Below are 11,666 nucleotides of genomic sequence, written 5' to 3'. Positions count from 1 at the left end.
GGGCATAGGGTTGAAGTGGACATTTGGAACAGACAGGTGTTTCTTATATTTATATTCCAGGAATGGATGAAGTGTAGTTTGTGGAAAAGGAAAATTGCAATTTTCCAACTGATATGCTATCTCTGTATTCTGTATTATGATGACCCAGAGCATAGTCAAAAGTAAAATGTGTGCCTGTAACAAACCCTAGGCTCTGCTTTATCATTATGGGAATGTTTTATTTGGGTGGCCATCCCTAAACTGTTACCCGCAAATGCGCACACACCGCTCAGGGGTTTCTAACTGACATATCAGTAACTGACAGTCACATACATTCAGAGGAATATAAAAAAAAGAAACAGCCACATATGACCACATTTTGAACGGACGGACATTTCCTAAATTTATTTTCCAGGAATGGATGAAGGGTAGTTTTATCAAAAATGAAAATAGCAATTTTCCTAATAATATGCCAATTGGGTACCCAGAATGATGATAAAAATTGTGCCGCCCCAAACCCTATTCTTTGAATCATCATTCTGGGAATGTGATGTGTGTGGCCATCACTTTTCTGTCACCTCAAATGTACACACCGCTCAAGTGGGAAGAGAGCACTGCGTATTTGAGGCAATTTGAAAACCCCCAATGCAAATGACTCTGTGACACATGATCCAATACCACCAGAGGTCTTTTCAGGTTTTTGCGGGTTTTTTGGGTTTAAAATTTGGAAGATAATGTACTTTGGACAGGTACATTGGGGTCAAATCAAGGGGAATTAAAATTGGGAAAGAGGATTTGAAAATTTAGTGCTCCATGGAAGTGTGATACTCCCTGAAGCAATTTCTAATGCAGAGGCCCGGATAATAGGGGCAAGTGTCACACTGGGTGGTGGTGTCCTTCCGTATCCCCCTTCTGCAACACACTCTGCATTTTTTCTGGGATGGTACCTTCTTTCCAGTGTGGGGGACCTCACCCGGAAAGTGTTGGCCTGGGGCAATCTGGAGGCCTACAGTTCCTGAAGTGCTCGGGGCCAAAGAGCAGGGCATTTATGAGCACCTCCTGGAACTGTAGAAATCTCCCAGTGTTACCAGTGCTCCAGTATAGTACATATGCTTTGTACATGGCAACCTGAAACATGTAGATCGCAACTTTTATTGTACCATGCCCGGGTTTTAGCATGGCGCTATATGGCTTGAGGACTTGATCAGAGAGATCAACTCCCCCAAATACAATCAGGCTTGAGGACCGATGCCGCGGTACCTTGCACATCGACAGGGGTGATGCCGTTACCATGAATTGTGGTGAGCATAAGGACATCCTTCTTGTCCTTATACCTGACCAGCAACAGGTTTTCATGGGTAAGGGCACTGGTTTCACCCCTGGGGATTGGCGCCTGGAGGGGATAGGTCGGGAGGCCTCTCTGATTTTTCCCCATGGTCTCACAAGCGGACGTAGATCTGGCGGCGAAGGATTTGAAAAGAGGGATACTAGTATAAAAGTTATCCACATAAAGGTGGTAACCCTTATCTAGTAGTAGGTGCAAACATGATCTTCTCCCTGACACCCAGAATGGGGGGCATTCTGGGGTTCAATACGGGACCTCGACCCTCGTATATTCTAAACTTGTAAGTGTACCCTGAGGTACTCTCACAGAGTTTATACATCTTCACGCCATACCTCGCCCGCTTAGATGGGAAATATTGGCAGTAAATGAGTCTCTCCTTAAAACTGATGAGAGACTCATCAATAAAGACCTTCCTTTTGGGGACATAGGCCAAAGTGATCTATGACCAGCTGTATTTTGGTCAGGCGGTATTGGGCAGGATCACCTTGGGGGGGGGGGGGGGGTGACATGCTGCATTATCATTGTAATGCAATCATTTCCGTATGGCTTCAAAATGTCTCCGTGTCATGGCCATACTGTAGAGTGGGGTCTGGCAGAGGATGTCCCCACTCCAGTACTGCCTGACACTGTTTTTTTTTACTAGGCCCACATGCAGCACGAGGGCCCAAAACATCATCATTTTGGCTGCATCGATGGCACGCCAGCCACTGGGCCTAGCCAGAAGTGAGCCCGGGTGCACGGTGACAAACTGTTGGGCGTAAAGGTTTGTCTGTGTCACCATCATATTGACAATTGACATATTGAAATAATAACTAAAAGTCTATTTCAGTGAGCCAACAAATCCAGGAATCACAGGCTCAAAGTTCTCTGGGGTAGTCCACACAGGTTCACCGGTAAAGGTGGACTTGCCTGGTGGGCTGGCATACTAGTACTGGCGACAGGGTCGCTACTTCTAGTATGGGGTATGGGGTCAGTTACATGGGGGGTTTCTGGCCTTGCACGGCGGCGCCTTGGGGGCTCATCATCAGAATTTGATGATGAGGAGAGCGAGGAAGAGACCAGGAAAGTGGGGTCTTCCTCGCCCTCACTAGCTCTTTCAGTGTCAGAGGCAAGTAAGGCACCCCCCCAACAAAAGAAGAAAAAAGAAAAAAAGAGTGGTACCACTGATTAAGGGTCAGTAGCAGCAGGGGGTGCAGAAGACACCAAAAAGGGGGGGGGGGGGGAAAGCACCTGCTTGAACCCTAAAAAAACGCTGATCAGTTATATATATTACTGTCAACGGTCAGAACAGGTTCACACATGGGTACGGTCGGTCCACACAGCACAGACCTGCTGCTGGTGGCACAGACCACAAATCCCCCAAAAAGATGCTAAAAAATGTATGAAAAAAAAACCGCTAGATCCCCCAAAAAAGCGCTGCACCCATAAAAATATGCTGATCAATTGGACAGCACTGATCAGTGGTGGGGTGGGTGATTCGCTAACAGTGGCCGGACAAAAAAAAAGAAAGAAAAAGCTTACACCCCCCCCAAAAAAAGGATGTGGTTAAGCCGCATCACCCCTGTAAGGGCTGGAGAACGCAGCAAAAGGTGCACCCTCAGAACCCAGACAGTGGGCGCTGCCCGAAATAAAAATTACTTTTTTTTTCTTTTTTTTTTTACAGTTACACTGTCCATGCCTAATAAACACTATCCCTGAGAGGACAAGGGGACAGGGGGCTACAGGGGGCTTCTGGACGGCTCAGTATGGGGGGATCTGAAAAGATCTCCTCACAGTCTCTGCTTTGCCCACCAACTACAAGCTGTTGGTGGGCAGATCAGAGCTTTGAGGAGATTTGGGGGCGAATTGGAGGGAAGGGGGGATCCCCTCCCGTCAACACATTTGATTGGATGATCGTACAGATCCTCAAATCAAATCAAAGAGCTGTGGGAGGAGCATCACTACGACAGCTACGTCAGCAGGTTGACGAGTGGCATGTATAACCGATATGGGGGGTTCTCAGGACCCCCCTCGGCGATGTTATGGGATGCCTGCTGAATGATTTTGGCAAGCGGCGGTGATTGCATATGCCAAGGGCGTACAGGTACGCCCTTGGCCCTTAAGTACCAGTGAGCAAGGGTGTACCTGTGCGCCCTTGGTCCCCAACAAGTTAAGTGGTATGCCATATATATAATGGTAAAAATGGCGGAACAATTATCTCCAAATACAGTAGCTTTATTGACTCTTTTCCACCTGTCCCCATTAAAAGCAGATCATTTGCTACTTATTGCTTCTCTATTATGTTAAAATCACAACTTCCTAGTCTGGGCATTGCCAGTGTTTGCAGCCAAGCCAGCTACAATTGCTAAAACAAACATTGTTATAGCTGCCGGTTTTATGAATTCGTAATCAGTCATTGGCCTTATTTTACAGCAGTAGTGTTTTTATGTACACAAAGTGCCCCAATGTCCCAATGACATTTAACATACAACAATGATATTAAAATGTTGTAAGACCTAAGTCTCTTTACGTTAAAGCATTTAAATGTTAATAACACTACATTATTTTCCACTATTCCTTATTATACATATTTACTTTTGTAAGAAACCTTTGTTCTTTACTTAGTTAAGCACTATATTGAAATGTTTACACAGTTTAGCTAACTTTGTGTTTTGTGAGCTTGACCTATGATCCTGTTGGATCTGCAGTTTCCGTTCTTATAATAGCGCCTGTTATTAGGTCCAAGTATTTTTATATTATTATGATCCTTTTTTTTATATGTTCTCTGATATTTAGTATAAATTGTTTAAATGTTTACAAAGCGTATTATGCTCATTGTTGTTCCAAGCTGTGCTGCACCAGCATGTAAAGGAAATCTACAGAAAAAGACAACTTATCCCCTATCCACAGGATAAGGGATAAGTGTCTGATCGCGGGGGGTCTTAAAGCTGGGACCCCCCCGCGATCTCCCAAATGGGGCCCTGTATTGTCGCTCTATCTGAGCGGCTAATGTGCGTAGCGTTGACCTCTCCATGCCCCCTCCACTCCCCCTCCCCATACAGCTCTACGGGAGAGGCGGGGAGGCACGAAAACTACCTCCCCACCTCTCCCATAGAGATACACGGAGAAGGCATGTCGGCTGTGGTGTAATGCTGCAGCCGGCACGTCTCCTGCACGGGAGAGCCGCGGCAGAGCCGTGGCCCCATGCAGGAGGTCACGGGGGTTCCAGTGGTCAACCCCCCCCCCTCCTGTGATCAGACACTTATCCCCTATCCTGTGGGTAGGGGATAAGTTGTCTTTTGCTGCAGATGTCCTTTAATGGTTTCACTTACCTTTAAAGGGGTATTCCAGGCCAAAACTTTTTTTTATATATCAACTGGCTCTGGAAAGTTAAACAGATTTGTAAATTTCTTCGATTAAAAAATCTTAATCCTTCCAATAGTTATTAGCTTCTGAAGTTGAGTTGTTGTTTTCTGTCTAACTGCTCTCTGATGACTCACGCCCCGGGAGATGTGCAGTTCCTATGGGGATATTCTCCCATCATGCACAGCTCCCGGGACGTGACATCATCATTGAGCAGTTAGACAGAAAACTTCAGAAGCTAATAACTATTGGAAGGATTAAGATTTTTTAATAGAAGTAATTTACAAATCTGTTTAACTTTCCCGGAGCCAGTTGATATATAAAAAAAAGTTTTTGCCTGGAATACCCCTTTGAAGAGTATCTCTCACCATCATATCTTTTTTTTCTGTCCCTGCCTATTGCCCATCTATCCCTAACCCCCTCCCTGCCTTTACATTGACAACTTGCATCACTTGCCATCAGTTGTATGGCATGCAGTGTTGATTGTTCCTGGACGCCGGACAGGGGAATGCACCTTGCAGCTTTTTCCTGTCCAATGCCATCCGGCATGTCCAACCATCCGACGTCAAAATTGAGACGCTGGATGATTGTGAACTGTCCCATTCTAATGAATGGGATCCGTTCTAGCATCAGTGTCCCTCCAGTGTACGCCAGTGTACGGCATATGTGAGCCCAGCCTAAGCTGTTAATGGGTAATCGCAGCCATCACTCTGAATGCCGTACATGTACGACACTTGTCCACAAAGCCCAAGTGGCTGTGCCATACATATTCAGCATACAGTATGTCACCAAGGAGTTTATGGCTTTAACAGTTGTGTTAGACATTTATATATTATTTTTTTATTTGATATATTACGTGTTGTGATCAGCATATTTAGTTAAAACCAAGAATGGATTTAAAACACAGAAAATAGTTGTCTTTGTATTGGTTGTAAACAATGCATGTAGAAAAATTGGTAGTACAGTACCTTTTTGTTGCAGTTTGAAGAAATGTTATTCTTTATTTTGTTACAGAATATTGGTTGGACTCCTTGTTTTGGCTACAGTGTGTGAACTCAGCGTAAAGGTTGCTGTTTTGCATATTCTAAGTAACAGTGCCATCTAGTGTTACAAAAGGCTATCATCAGTTGTTCAGAGGATTTGAATAACTATTAAAATGGTTTGGATACAGATTGCTTAGTTTTGGTCACCTGCTATTGGTTGCAGCTTTACCCACTGTCGTGGTGGTATTTGGGTATCATTCATTTAAATTAAAGAGGTGTGTTTGTGTGACAGAAACAAACCAAAAGCTCTTCAAGTAAAGATTCTAACAAAAAATTTGCTGAAAGGGATGTCTATCCCCATTAACAAATATCTTAGTTTATGTTCACACATATTTTTGGGGCCATTTTTGCAGCTGTGAAACAGTTGTTTTATAGGTGGAAAAGTTCCATGGAAAAAAATCTAAAGGAGAAAATACCTGTTTGTTCCAAAATCTAGTAATTCTACAGATGTAATTATCACAGCCACAAAATATTTGACAGGTCCCATTTTTGGCCATGTATGGCACAAAAATCTGCCTTATTTTGTGGCATTTTTTGGAATGTAAACAGCCCAAAAAATTTCCCAAATGCCAACAGCTGTTTTTTGAGCTGTAGAATTATGGCTCAAAATACAATGTGTGAACGATATTTATTCCATATGCTCTGCTCTATAGTCATATTGAATTACTGTTAATAACAGGTGTTAGTTCTGCCTACGTTAACTTTGAACATTTAATATTTCTTAATATGACATATTTCAGCAACATTCTGAACACACTGAAAAATAAAAAAGAAAGTCTATAAGGGTGCGTTCATACATGCATATTTTTGTTGCAGATTTGCTTCCGCAGATCTTTCTGCCCATTGAAGTCAATGGTGAGCAAAATCTGCAGTAGCAAATCTGCAACAGATCTGCAGCAAGAATACGCACATGTGAACGCACCCTAAAATAGGTATATAAAAGTAGCATTTTTGATAAAGTGTTCTATTGTCCTGATTTTACAGTGTGCGTACGTTTGCCTCATAGTAACTGTGAGTCATGGCAGATTTCTGATTCATGGAAGTTAAAGGGGTATTCCAGGCCAAAACTTTTTTTATATATATCAACTGGCTCCGGAAAGTTAAACAGATTTGTCAATTACTTCTATAAAAAAATCTTAATCCTTCCAATAGTTATTAGCTTCTGAAGTTGAGTTGCTGTTTTCTGTCTAACTGCTCTCTGATGACTCACGTCCCGGGAGCTGTGCAGTTCCTATGGGGATATTCTCCCATCATGCAAAGCTCCCGGGACGTGACATCATCATTGAGCAGTTAGACAGAAAACTTCAGAAGCTAATAACTATTGGAAGGATTAAGATTTTTTAATAGAAGTAATTTACAAATCTGTTTAACTTTCCGGAGCCAGTTGATAGATATAAAAAAAGGTTTTGCCTGGAATACCCCTTTAAAGGAGTATTCTACCTTTAAAAATATGTATATTTTACTGGGGATAGAACATTTTAATCTATACATAACCATTGTCCCAAGGCAGCTTCTTCAGGTCCCTCGCTGCTTGTCTTCCCCTGTATTCAAAAGAGGTTGAAGCAGGACCTGCCTGCTCAGCCAGTCACTGTACAAGACAGGACACTGCATCAGACAGTGACTGGCTGAGTGGGCAGGTCCTTCTCCGACCTCTTGTCTCAAAAGCAGGGAGAAGAAATGAACAGTGGGGGGCTGGAAGAAGCTGCATTGGGAGCTGTGGGTTTCCGGGGTAGATAAGCATCATCTATTTTAATTGTGAAGGAACAGCACAGGAGCAAGTAGTAAGTGAACTGTGTATTTTATGAACACTGGAGAAAACCCTCTTTAAAGGGTTATTCCAGGCCAAAACTTTTTTTTTTATATATCAACTGGCTCCGGAAAGTTAAACAGATTTGTAAATTACTTCTATTAAAAATTTTTTATCCTTCCAATAGTTATTAGCTTCTGAAGTTGCGTTGTTGTTTTCTGTCTAACTGCTCTCTGATGACTCACATCCCGGAAGCTGAGCAGTTCCTATCGGGATATTCTCCCATCATGCACAGCTCCCAGGACGTGACATCATCATTGAGCAGTTAGACAGAAAACTTCAGAAGCTAATAACTATTGAAAGGATTAAGATTTTTTAATAGAAGTAATTTACAAATCTGTTTAACTTTCCAGAGCCAGTTGATATATATAAAAAAAGGTTTTGCCTGGAATACCCCTTTAATGATGTGATGTTCCTGTGACAGGTTTGCAATTATATAATGTCATTGCAGTGGTCCTCTTTAAAAAGAATACCCTCATTTTGGCTGGTAGCCACCTTTTGAACAGGTGTATCTTACTAGCAGCTTTTTTTTCATAGACCATATGCTTCATTTACATGCACTTACTTCTCCGCATGTCATGACCACATGACCACATGGGGGTGAGTATTCTTCCCACTCCTGACTCCAGCACACAGTAGGGAATAATGAGTGGAATGGGAACCTGTTTCTCTTTAAATACATGTTGTAGATCTGATTCGTGATGCCATGAAATGCACTGTTTCGAGGTTGTTGGCCCTTGTCAGTACAGAGCAGGGTGTTCTAGCTTAGCTTGTGAGAACCCTGTTGACTAGGTAAAAGAGATAATATTTCCCCTCGTGGAGACACTATTGCTGGTGTGTGGAGCTTCAAAGGCCTATATATATATATATATATATATATATATATATATATATATATAGGTACACTATATATAGTATAGTACAAAACCTTTGTGTGCAGCTGTTCCTTAAAGGGGTACTCCCCTGGATTTTTTAAATGAACTGGTGCCAGAAAGTTAAACAGATTTGTAAATTACTTCTATTTAAAAATACTAATCCTTCCAGTACTAATCAGCTGCTGTATACTCCACAGGAAGTTATTTTCTTTTTGAATTTCCTTTCTGTCTGACCACAGTGCCCTCTGCTGACACCTCTGTCCATTTTAGGAACTGTCTGGAGCAGGACAGGTTTGCTATTGGGATTTGCTCCTACTCTGGACAGTTCCTGATATGAACAGAGTTGTCAGCAGAGAGCACTGTGGTCAGACAGAAAGGAAATTCAAAAAGAAAAGATATATTCACATGGAGAAATTAGCTTGGAGCACTCACCTCGGACACCACGTTCTTTATTCAGTAATGTCTTTATTCACATTGCAGGTGGAACGTAAAGCAGGGAGGTGGGAAGATGGAACAATAGCGGGTGGGTTCAGCCGGTGGGCGACGGTCCATATCGCACTCTTGCGCTTCGTCAGGTCTTGTGGGGGTATCAAAAAGAAAAGAACTTCCTCTGGAACATACAGCAGTTGATATGTACTGGAAGGGTTAAGATTTTTAAATAGAAGTAATTTACAAATCTGTTTAACTTTCTGGCACCTGTTGATTTAAAAAAAAAAAAAAAAAAGTTTTCCAGTGGAGTACCCCCTTAACATCAAGTTCTGAGAATGTGATAATGGGTTCCACCATAGTTTCCCCTATAGGTGAGTTATTCTTTAACATGGAGGATTCTCAGCAGTCCGTCTCGAAGAAGGTGGCCTCTTGACATTTCACCTTTTAGATAGAGCGCTGACTGCAGAGACCCTTATCTCCCAAGATTAAACCCCTAGTCCTTTCCCCAACTAAATAATAATAATAATGACAAACACAAAATTAAATTTTTATCTGTGGGTGAGGGTAGGCCACAGCTTTATTATAAATAATAAAATTAACATTTTTATAAATAACCGTAGAAAAATAAACTGTATAAATTAACTCTGTTCATCCTGCGAGGTGCTGCCACACCCTCCGGTGCACAGGTCTACCCCAGGATGTAAACTCTTCACTCTTCTACCGCCAGCTGTGACTTCAAACAGAAAACACACAACACAAAATAAACACCAACAGGGGAGGGAGGGCGGGACAAAATTCTCCGGGTACGAGGGGCAGAATGAGGTGAAGGAGGAGAGATCTCCCTTTTAAACCGGTGGGAGGAGGGTAAAAACCCGGGAACAAAGCACACCCATGATTGGTGTGATCCCCAGCTCTCAAGTCTCTGGGCAGTTTAGGAGGGAGGGGGAGGAAAAGCAGGGCGACACAAAGTCTGTAGCTGGGGAAAGGAAATTAACCCTTACAGTACTTTTTTCAAACTAAGCTCTGCAGTCAGAGGGCAAGCAAGTTATACACAGCTTGCCCTGACAGACTGCAGAGACCCTTATCTCCCAAGATTAAACCCCTAGTCCTTTCCCCAACTAAATAATAATAATAATGACAAACACAAAATTAAATTTTTATCTGTGGGTGAGGGTAGGCCACAGCTTTATTATAAATAATAAAATTAACATTTTTATAAATAACCGTAGAAAAATAAACTGTATAAATTAACTCTGTTCATCCTGCGAGGTGCTGCCACACCCTCTGGTGCACAGGTCTACCCCAGGATGTAAACTCTTCACTCTTCTACCGCCAAGAAGGAGGCCAGTTACACCTACACTGGGCTCCGACCCCCACCCAACAGATAAAGACCATGCTCGATCCCATCCTGCAAACCGGACAAAAAGATGTCCAAACCAATATCCGTCAGGTGCACCCCATCAGGCCTCATCAACCGACCGTTATCCCCCTCCAACTGCACATGACGGACCACCACGCCAGCCCGGAGGCGCACGAATCGAGACATTCGCGCGTTCACCGTGCGGCGCGCCCTCTCCACTGCCACCGGATCCCTAGCACCTGTCCACAAAACCCGAGGAACAATCTCCGACCAGAGAAGGAGAAGCTCAGAGAAAAACCCAGAGAAACATATTAAATCGGCCCTCATCATGGTGAGAAGCTCAGCCAAGGGAGTGTAACACAAATCGTTGCCGCCAACGTGCAAAGCCAACAGAACCGGCCCCCGGGAAAACCTGCTGATGCCAACCACTTCGGACAGAACCTGGGGCCATCTCAAACCGCCAATGCCTCTCCAGCACACCTCGACCCCTTGGAATCCTAAGTTCCGGCCACCAGGACGAATCTCCGCCCGCTGAGCAGCACGAAAGACATAGGAGTGCCCCAACACCCAGACCACCGGCCGATCAAACTCTGGAAAAGAAATTAAAAATCAATCAAAAGGTCAGGGCGAATATACCGAGCATAACAAGCAGAACGCCAGCGCCCGACGCGCTGAACATCCGACTCTGACAAACCCGCACGGGCGGCCTCCGTAGCAGCACCAATATGAAAAGAATGGGTACCAAACTCCCGAAAATCAAGACCCACGAACGAAAGACACCGCCGGAAAAGAGCCAAAAACTGAAACTGAGTAAGGGGAGAAGCATCCTCATGCAGAAGAAAAAGGGGCCCACGGGGCCGCAAAAGCAAAAAGGAAGAAACCAGCTGAAAAGGACAAGCCTCGCCATTAACCGCATAAAGCAAAAGCCACGTGCCACGGCCCGCCTGGTCAGTTTTCGACTTACCAATACGCACCCGAACAAAACCCTCTCCAAGAAAAATATCCGACTCACCCAGACCCCCCGGACGCGAGCGAGAAGGAGGGATAAGCTCCCCAATTCTCATAGCCCCAAAAAAGGCCAGCGCAAAAGCCGTGGAAAACAAAACAGACTCAAAATACGAAGAACAAACCTGGCGCGACGCCACAACCAATTTCAGCGAAAGCGGAAAAGATACCGGACGACGCACATCAAGGCAAACCCGCTCCCGAGACCAGCCCTTCAAAGCTTGACGGACCACGAAAAATTTCGTGACATCCGACCAGCCCAAAAGCTGAAAATTAAAAAGCCACCCCGGACATTCGGCGAGCAGCAACCGAACCCGAAAACCCGCGCCCGCGCAGCGCCAGCAGATAGTCTAAGGTAACCTCCAGCCTATCCGGCACAGCACCTGCAACATCACGATCACCCACCAAATCCAACCACTCAGCCCATGCCTTACCGTGAGATGACCAGGTGGCCGGAGCCACAGAGGACCTGACTAAAGAC

The sequence above is a fragment of the Hyla sarda genome, chromosome 2 (genome assembly GCF_029499605.1).
Source record: "Hyla sarda isolate aHylSar1 chromosome 2, aHylSar1.hap1, whole genome shotgun sequence".
NCBI lineage: Eukaryota > Metazoa > Chordata > Amphibia > Anura > Hylidae > Hyla > Hyla sarda.
This window is presented reverse-complemented; position numbering follows the sequence as displayed.